Genomic DNA, 9,909 nt, shown 5'->3' with positions numbered 1-9,909 from the left:
GAACTTGTTTCCCCGTTAATGTAATTTGTATTCTTCGTTGGTTTCGGTGTTTGATGTTTGTTCGTCTATGTGATCGTAATTGAATATGTTTTGGTGTTGATTTTAAAAATTTAACGAAATCATTTGAGGTTGTTATTTTAGTGCGTTTTTAAAAAAGAAATTAATTAAAGTGTATGTTTTACTGATTTATTACCTGTAAAGTACATTATGCTCAACATCGGAACCTGTTGCCCATTGCAGGTCAACTTTTAGTGTATTAGTTTGTAGAAAGAATTCTTTATTTGTGCAACAACACGAAAAACCTCTATTTTGTTTTTATTACATCATTATGTTTTAAGTAATAATTGCAAACTTTTACATTTGTATAACAAACTGTAATATACTTATTGTGTTAAAAGTTCGTCGGGTTTTGTTAATGCTACTTTTTGTAATTTTTATTGGATTATTACATGGAATTTCCAAAACATCGGCTTCTTTTTTAAGGTATTTATTTATTGTCTACTTTTTAAGTTGTAATTTTTATTTTGGAATCTTAAAATGTTTGCCTGCAATGGTATTTATTGTTATTTTTTGATTTAGTTTATTTGGTAATAATTTTTTTATCATTAAACTGTAACAGTTTTAAGCATTTCTATATAAATTATACATTAATTTTCCAAACTTTTCTTTTAATAAATTAGTAGGTCATTAATTTTGAAATTACTTTTCGTTTGCATTATTTAATATTTTTAAATTGTTTCTTTATTTAAATTAGTCTAATTTCACGAAGTAAAAATAAAATTATTGGTCATAATTTTAGTTGTTTTTATAACCAAATTCAACGTGTTTAGGTGTTAAATATTTTACCGTTAATTTTCTTGATTTGATTTCTTTCTTTTATATGTCTATGAAATTTTTACATATGTATTTTTTTTTAAATTCTTTTAAAAGAACTGTTTTGTTTTTTAAAAATTAAATATCAAATCCATTTCTTTCTATTTTCCATATTTCTCACCTCATTTAAATTTTAACGTGACAGATTGTTTTAAATTATTTTTTTCGTAAATTAAATGACGTTTTTTATTTGAATAATTTGCATTATGAAGAAAGTATAAGTTTACATTATAAAATATTTAGAAAAAGAAGAAAAAAATAATCTTTAATGATTAAAAACAATGATTATTTTTACTGTCAAAATGTATTTTTTTTCTAATTATATTTTTTTGTAAAAATTTTAAAATTATTTATCTTATAAGGGTATATCTTTATGTCTTTTGAATTTTGTAAGAGATGTAAACAAAAAAAAATTAAAAAAAAAATTAGATAAAGTTTGAAGTATATATATATATATATATATATATATATGTATGAGGAGCAGAATTCGTTAACTTTTTCTACGTATTTTCAAGAATTACTTCCGTGTTATCTCTATTCGTTAACGTTGTCTGTATATTTTTGTATTTTATCTAAAATATTAACGTTATTTTGTTATTACTACACATCTTGTCATATGAAACGTAATTAAAATAAAGATGTAATTTAAGTGGTTTTCATATGTTGTTTTCTAATCTGGCTCGCACACGTGTGAATTACTTTACTCTGTAGCATTTATATTGTTAATATAAAATACGTTAATCAACAAACGAAATACGGATACAACGTAACGTTTCTTTTATGTTAATTGAATTTAGTAATGTTATACTTTGATTAAAACGGAACAACGTTAATGTATTCGTTACTTAAAATTTAATAGATTATGCAATAGTTAGATACAGCGACTTCTCAACACGCATGACAACAGCATTTCAGACCGTACACAAACATATCATGCGTTAAAGAATACTCATCAGAAAATTTTCTACATCTATTGCGCTCTTATAAATGTTGATTATTCCAGTTTTACGTAGTACAAAATATTAAAAAAGTATTTTATACAAAATATGTTTAAATAAAAACCAAATTATAATTTATAAAAAATTCTACCAGTTTACGCTAATAGATTACTAGCTGTTGTACACATCCTCGTCCGGGCGTAAATCTCGATTGAAATCAACAGAAAAATGTTTTTATTTATATTTCATTCTTTCCAATATATCTCAAAGTTAACAGGGACTGACGTTCAACGTAATATGAGAAAAAAACCGGAAATATTTTCAATTAACTGCCAAATTTGATAATGATGCGTTTAATTAGAAATTTTTTATATTTTTTCGAAGCGGCTTACCTTGGGACCATGCCGATATAATATCTTCTTTTCCAAATTTCCTTCATTTTCTCAAAATGCACCCGTTTTTTTTATTTTGCCCATTTTCTTGTAGTACTTTCTTACTTCATCCACAAGCACCATTATAAATTATTTCTCTAAACTTAATTTTTTCCAAACAGTTCTTCACTTTTATCCTTAAAAATTCCTTTTTGATCTACTTTTTATATTCTATTTGATTTTTTAATTTCAAAAGTTTTCCGAAATTTTTTTTTTAGTCATTTTTAATTCATTCGGATCATGTGGAATTTTAAACATGTTTTTCTAATTGCAGTTTCCAAATCTTTGGTTTTATAAATTTCCTTATTTGATTTCAATCTGTACCCGTCTAGTTTTTCTGGGATCGTAAATTCTCTTTACGATTTTCCTTTATGATTTTGAGGAAATTTTGTAAGCCAGTGAAATTTATTGTTTCAGTTTCGTATGAAATCACTTTTCTTGATAAAAAATTTTGATTTATAAAACATTTTTTTATAAACAAATTTCTGTAGTCGTTTTATCTCGGGCATTTAATAAACAAGCAATAAGTAATTTCTGAGTTAATTATTTGTTACTTAATTCGAGACTGATGTTACGTACTCTGATTCAATACAGCACTTTTTTATACGTGTACGATATTACGTCATCGCATCAACAAATTTTTTTCTCACTAGACAGAGTTTATATTTTAGTGTATAGGGGGTTTTTTTTTTTATAGAAATATCTATTTAAAAGGTCTTATTTTCTGGATATCCGCCTATTTCGTACATTTAAAACTTCCCCGTAGAAAGCTCTTTAAAATATTGAAAACCTCATCAATATACAACAATGGTATTTGAGTTTTATGGTCTCACACAGTGGGCAAGTAGATGTACCCTATGGTTGTTAGGCCTAATAACACTATTGTTACGAGTAATTACGCTACCCTCAATTAAATGTCATGATAATGTTAGTAAAAAAATTAAAATTCCTAACAACTCCATGGGGTTTTTGGTTCTTTATCGGAATCCGCAGCTACTATTTTCAATTTTTTCTTCAAAATCAATGGGTATTTGCAGAGAAATTAAACTACGCTCGCTTCGCTCGCTAACCTATTTTTTTAAATTTTATTTCTACTCGTCGAATTTGTTTAAACATGAGTCTTCCAAATGTGCCTAAGAGAGTTTCAATATAAGCATTATGCTTATAATTTTAAATATAAACTATAAATATAATTAACCAAATTTAACCTACCTTCGCTTCGCTCGTTAACCTTGAGTAGCGAGCGTAAGTTAAGTTTGGTTAGATTATATTTATAATTTCTCTGCAAATACCCACTGATTTGGAAGAAATGATTGAAAAAAGTGACTGTTGGATTCCGAGAAAGTACCCTAATTTTTAATTTATTTTGTATTTTATGATTTTGTTTTTCCGCGTTATTTTCTTGAATTTTTCTCGGAAATTCATGTCTGCTGCTTTAGGGAGGGGATTGTTCAGTCCACGATTTATTGAGTAGTTGATAAAATATATTTAATTAAAATTATACGTAAAAATTTATGTTTCTATTACCTTTTATCGCAACCATTATGTTCTGCGTATAAATGAAACTACGATGAATTAATTTACACGATACATGTTAAGAATCAAAACCTTTATAATTTATTCATAGTTTAAAATGCAATTCAGTATAAAATGCAACACACACACACATACACACACAGAGAGAGAGAGCGAGAGAGACAGAGATGGAGCGGGGGGAGCACGCACGCGCACATGCATACTCACGCTCGAACACGCGCGCATATATACACACGGACGGACAGGACTGTCAGGGGGGGAGGTAGAGAGAGAGAGAGTGAGTGTGTGAGAGGGAGCGAGAAAGAGAGGGGAGAGAATTATTCACGAAAAGTGGAAAAAAACTTTCAGGACGTGTTATCCTGATGAAAATAAAAAAGAAAGTTTTTGTAAAGATAGCTTCGGAAATGTTTTTTTTTTTTAGCGAATTCATCCTTATTTTTGCGTCTTCAGTAAAATTAAGCCAGACTCTTAATTCATGAAACCCAAATTAAGAGGTAAATTTAGTGGTTTTATATGAAATCTAATCTGAAATTTTTTTATAAAATAGGCCCCAGGATTATATTTATGACAGTTTTTGAGAAATCTTAGGGTAAAAGCGTACTTCATATCAATCATTTATATTTTTTTTCCCGTCTACACCTTTTATTAACAAATTAACGATAGTAAAAATGAAATTTTAGAATATATAGCCGATCAAATTAGTTCGTCTTTTTAAAATATTTCTCCATAAACTATATCACCTTTTCTTTTCGTTTTAAGAGGATTTAATTTAATATTTTATTGTTTGTTTATATTTAACATACTTATTGTGTGTACCGCATTTCAGACATCTCGCTCATTCTTTACTTTTTTAATTTTTCTATTACCCGTGTTTTACTATCAAAAAATATTTTTAAGAATCTCTTACCAGTTCTTTAATTTGTATTTACTACTACTTACTTTTTAAGGAACGAACAATTCGTTATTGAATTGAATATATATTTATGAGTGTGAACACTTTTTGCCTTGGATTTTGATTTTGATGTCGGATTAAATGTCGTTAGAGGATTACAAAAATACACGAATGACCGCCGGATTCATTTCAAAATAGCCGTCAAAATAAAAAAAAACAAAAAAATGTAATTATTACGTAGTAACGGTGTAAACTATCAAGTTGGTTCAAATACACTAATATAAACTTTACTAAAACATATAAATATCAATTTTATCCCCGAATATTTCGGGGTCTTATACATTAGACCCCGAAAGTGACGGAAAAACGAACGTTTTTATTAAAATAAAAAGTGCCATGAAACCACCAAAACACGAAATAAATAAATTATGTTAACTTATCTCATTGATTCTTAAACTTTTCCGCCCACCGCTCACACTGAGAATCAAAAATTTTCTAGCGCTCCGAAAATGTTAAAAAATTATGGGAAAATCGATCTTGGGTTAAGCTGAAAGCGGGTGATACATGTTGCAGTTTCAATCTTTAAAGATTTCAGTACCTCGGCACAAAATGAATAAAAGCCAAAAAATGGAACGCTACATTAAAAACCTCACAATTTGTCATTAAAGCTAGAACAAAACCCTTTAATTCACATATTTATTTATATCAATACGGTGCTTAGATAGTGAGATTTGCAGCATTAAAGACAAAAGTGACCTTTTGTCTTTAATGTGGAATATTTCGGTTTAGAAAAATCATAGAAAGACATACAAAAAAAGAAATTAAAGCTAAATTCTTAAGATTTTAAACGATTTTATTGTAGTTTACAGAAAAAAATTTGTTTCGTTTACGCGCTCGATCAAACGCGAAAAAAAACGGTCAAATTTTTAAAACTTTTCTTCTCGCTGATTTTTTTTTTAATTTGATGATTTTTGAAATCTGAAATATACTGCCAAAAAGTAGAGTATTCAAGCTTTAATTTTTTTTTTATTGTCTCTCTCTAAGCCTCTTGGTTGTAAATTTAAAGTAGTTTGAATACAATAATTTTTTATCATGAAATGAGGGTGCCCGTTTAATTTTTTGTACCAGTGTAGTAGTAGGTATTTAATTTTAACGTTTTAGTTAAAAATATCAGGAAGACATAATTTTTTCCTTCTTTTGTAATCATCCATCGCCTTCATAGATCTCCTGAACGCCTCCAATTGTGTTGTAGACCTTCTGCCGTTCCCCCCGAAGACCACCAGTGCTCACAAGGGGACGTTATCGCCCACTTTGAGAACGAATGACCTAGCTTATGTATTGGAAGAAGAAGTTAGATAACTTCGTTAGGAAGGGAATATTTAACTGAGAGAACAGTAATAATAATAATTAGTTCGGGAAAGTCTTTCCAGATTATTCATTGATGGGCCACCGAGTTGGTCTAGTGGTGAACGCGTCTTCCCAAATCAGCTGATTTGGAAGTCCAGAGTTCCAGCGTTCAAGTCCTTGTAAAGTCGGTTATTTTTACACGGATTTGAATACTAGATCGTGGATACCGGTGTTCTTTGGTGGTTGGGTTTCAATTAACTACACATCTCAGGAATAGTCGAACTGAGAATGTACAAGACTGCACTCATACAACATATCATCCTCATTCATCCTCTGAAGAATTATCTAAACGGTAGTTACCGGAGGCTAAACAGGAAAAAGAAAGATTATTCATTGATAACTGGGTTTGCTATGAAAGATTAGCTGATTTTAATCAATACTGTTATTACGTCCATCCTTCGTAATTTTACTACATAAATAATAAAATTTGGCAATTTTTAGTATATTATATTTACTTATTTTAATTTCTAATTTTATTTTATATTTCTATTACCTTTTTTTTAATTCTATGTTTATTTTCAAATTAAAATAAACTATTCTTTCCTAACCAATAAATCCATGACATCGAATTTCTTGGAACTAATTTTGGTTTGTGCCAAAAATAAAATGTCAGCGGAATATGTAGTTTAATACATACGTTTGGGCGTTTACTGGTTTAAAAAATGATACAACTCCTTAGAAAAACCTGTTAAGTTTTACTATATTTAATATACAAAGTATTGCGTAAAAATAAATTCCTAATGATGTAGTAGGCGAGAAGAAACTTATGTGATTAGTCATCAACCTGACCTGTTTTGTTCTTAGCTGTTATTGTGTCGATATTTGAGTATTAGTAAAAACCTGACAAGTTGTTTTTAGTGTTTATATCCATTCTTAAGAAACTGCTGTATATTGTCGAGTAGTAAAGGTTTATTGTCCAGTTTAAAACTGTTGTTATACTGTAAGTTGTGTTCATCTTTTATTAAGACTATTTATTTTATTAATACTATCTCTCTCTTCGCGCGCGTATGTTTTAACCACTTTTCCAACAAAAGTACGGTATTTCGGTCGCATGATGAGATTGGATGGTTAAAATGAATTATTACCAGTTTAGAGTCATGAGGAGCACGAAAATATCATTTACTTAATTGAGGGGTTTCTTATTAGGCCTATATATAAATTTTGTGGCTTAAAACTTTACAAAACTACTTCATACATTTCCTTGAAATTGATATATGCAGTAGTAGTGTATATGAAATTGTGCATATGAAAATTTGATGAAGATTAATCGAGTCGTTCTTGAGTTACGCTTAATTAAAGCTCGAAGTTTGTGGTTCTAAAATCTCCAAAACTACTTGATCAATTTCCTTGAAATTTATATATGCTTAAGTAATGTATCTGAAGTTGTGCGTGTAAAAATTTGATGAAGATTTCTGTAGTCGTTTTTGAGTTTTTTTTTTTTTAATCTCCGGGACCACCGTTAGATATTGCTTCAGAGGTGGTGAGATGAATAATTTGTAGTGTGTGAAAATGCCATGCATGACCGGGATTATTTTTAACCCTTAATATATAGTATTCCAAATGGGCCGATTTTGATTATCTTTTTTTATTATGAACAGGAAATTACCCTGGTCATCCCTGCAGTAAATATAATTTAGATAAATGAAGTACAAAATATAAAAATAACGTTTTTTTAAAGAAAAATCGTGTGATATATAGACAATTTAAAGATTTCATAAATTTTTTTGTCATCTTAATATAAAACTTTGTTAAACATATTAAAATATTAATTTATATGCAAGTACATCTTTAACTGCCAATTTAAAAGTTTTTTAATCGCTAAAGTGCCTTCGGTTACGGTTGTTAGGTATTTAACTCATAATTTTGCTAGCCATTAGTGAATTGTTTCCTTTTACAATCTGTAGCGGCTATATTGTTAACTATAGCTATTCCGCACACCCCAATTGTCTTATAGGCTCAGCCAACCTTGTTTTTATAAAGTATTAACGGAATATATTTTTTTTTAATTTTTATTTATACAGATGGTTTTTTAAAATTTCTGTTATCTTCTTACAGTTCATATTTACGTAATAATTTTATATACAGGTTACACAAAAAAAAAATATGGGAACTTTTTAAATCCCTCGATGCACCTTCCAAACTATTGCAGGTTTTGTAAAACGTTAAGGCGAAAGCACGTTAACCGTTCCATTACTTCATGATGACTGAGTGGCAAGGTTACCTTTTTTGTAAAGCAGTGTTGCCAACTGTACGTGGTTGCCACTACGCTTTTCAAAAGTTCCCGTTTTTTTTTATCACTTTTTAGGTAGATTTCATAAGAAAGCTACCTATTGTAATGGGTACCATGATTCGACTTCTGGAAGATTTCGACATATGTTTGCGTTTCACATTCCCCAGACCGCAAAACCACCGTCAGTTCAAAAGTTTATATTTTACTTTCTTGTGGGCACGATAACTGCTGTAATTTTGCGCCAATCACTTTCAAATTGATACATAAAATATAACGACCCAAAATCACGCTCGAATTCGTTAATGGGCAAAATCGGACAATAGGGGTAGGCTTTTTCGAAAAAACAAACTATAGCTATAATTTTCTTATTAAATAAAATATCAAACTCGTTTAAAGTTCTTACTATTCTTTATTTAAGGCCTTAAACATATATAAATAAAGACTTTTGATATCGTCAATCATTGACACAAGGGGTGGAAAAACGGAGTTTTGAAGACAATAAAAATCAACCTCCCTTAATAGGCACAGTACCGAATCGGTTTAAAGTGGTCGTTAGTCTTTTAAAAACTTTTTTCTGAAACAATATTGATATAACCAACTCTTACGGCAAGGGATGACCAAAATTTGCTGGAATTGTAAGAAGATGGGGCTTGTCGAACGCTAAACATCTGAAACTTATCTTCACATGCAACCATTGTCGTATTGAGTAAATTTTTCCTTAACTTTAAAGTGGACATATTTTTTTATCCCCTACTTAGCACCCGTGAAATCTCCCTCCGCCTTCCGGCTTGCCGAAAAGGATTTTTATTAATTGTAGAAGATAAATTGCTTTTGTCTTAAAAAATTGAAATTTAAGGAATTTAAAGTGTTTTTAAAGTTAATTTTATTAATTTATTTTTTAATGACGTTTCTCTTCTCAAAAGGTTATTCGAATTTATTTTTATAGTTTTGTGTAAATGTTGACCTCTTTATATTATTTCTCTTATTTTTTAAATTACAAATTAAGGTCTCAAATCTTCATCGTATCACTTTTAATTATGTTTTTCATTTGAAAAAAGCGATTATAATATATTATCTTTAAATTGTGAAATTAAATTTTAGGGATATTCCTGGTTTATTTTTATTATTTTTTAATTAAACAAAAAGAAAATATTTTTCACTAAATGTAAAATTATAAATTACGTAACGTGGTAACTCCCAAAGAATAAGATGGACCTATGTGATAAAACTGATGATACAATGAAATGGGAGATTTCCGTTTAATTCTATATCGGGAAAATATGTTCATACGAATCATTAGCAATGATTCAATGAAACATTGTCACTTTTACGAGGTGTTCTGTTGTTTAAATTCGAAAATATTAATAGAACTACAGTTTTAGATTTCTTTCTTTTCCTCCAATTCTTTTTTGATTAACTTATTTTCCAGTAAACAGAAATCCAAATTCAAATTACTTTTAAAAAATGTTCTTCTAAAGCATTTTTAATTATGCTTATAAGTAACATTTTTTTTTTAATTTTATTTTAATTACCATAAAAAGTATAAATTACATTGAAGTAGTAACCTTTGTAAAAAAATGTTTGTGTTCAGTTGATCAGTTC

General features: G+C 28.8%; 1 protein-coding gene across 3 annotated transcripts in view; it reads left to right on the top strand.

Annotated features, from left to right (window-relative positions):
• Positions 1 to 47: 47 nt before the first annotated feature.
• Positions 48 to 9,909, top strand: part of LOC142332105 (uncharacterized) — a 528,381-nt gene continuing 518,519 nt past the window's right edge. For all 3 annotated transcript variants that reach the window (XM_075378327.1, XM_075378328.1, XM_075378326.1), the window contains exon 1: positions 48 to 483. The gene's annotated coding sequence lies outside the window, so the exon portion shown is untranslated. The remainder of the gene's footprint in view (positions 484 to 9,909) is intronic.

This window comes from Lycorma delicatula, chromosome 11 (genome assembly GCF_047948215.1).
Source record: "Lycorma delicatula isolate Av1 chromosome 11, ASM4794821v1, whole genome shotgun sequence".
Lineage (NCBI taxonomy): Eukaryota > Metazoa > Arthropoda > Insecta > Hemiptera > Fulgoridae > Lycorma > Lycorma delicatula.
The sequence above is the reverse complement of the archived record's forward strand: the minus strand, read 5'-3'. Positions and strand labels throughout refer to the sequence as shown.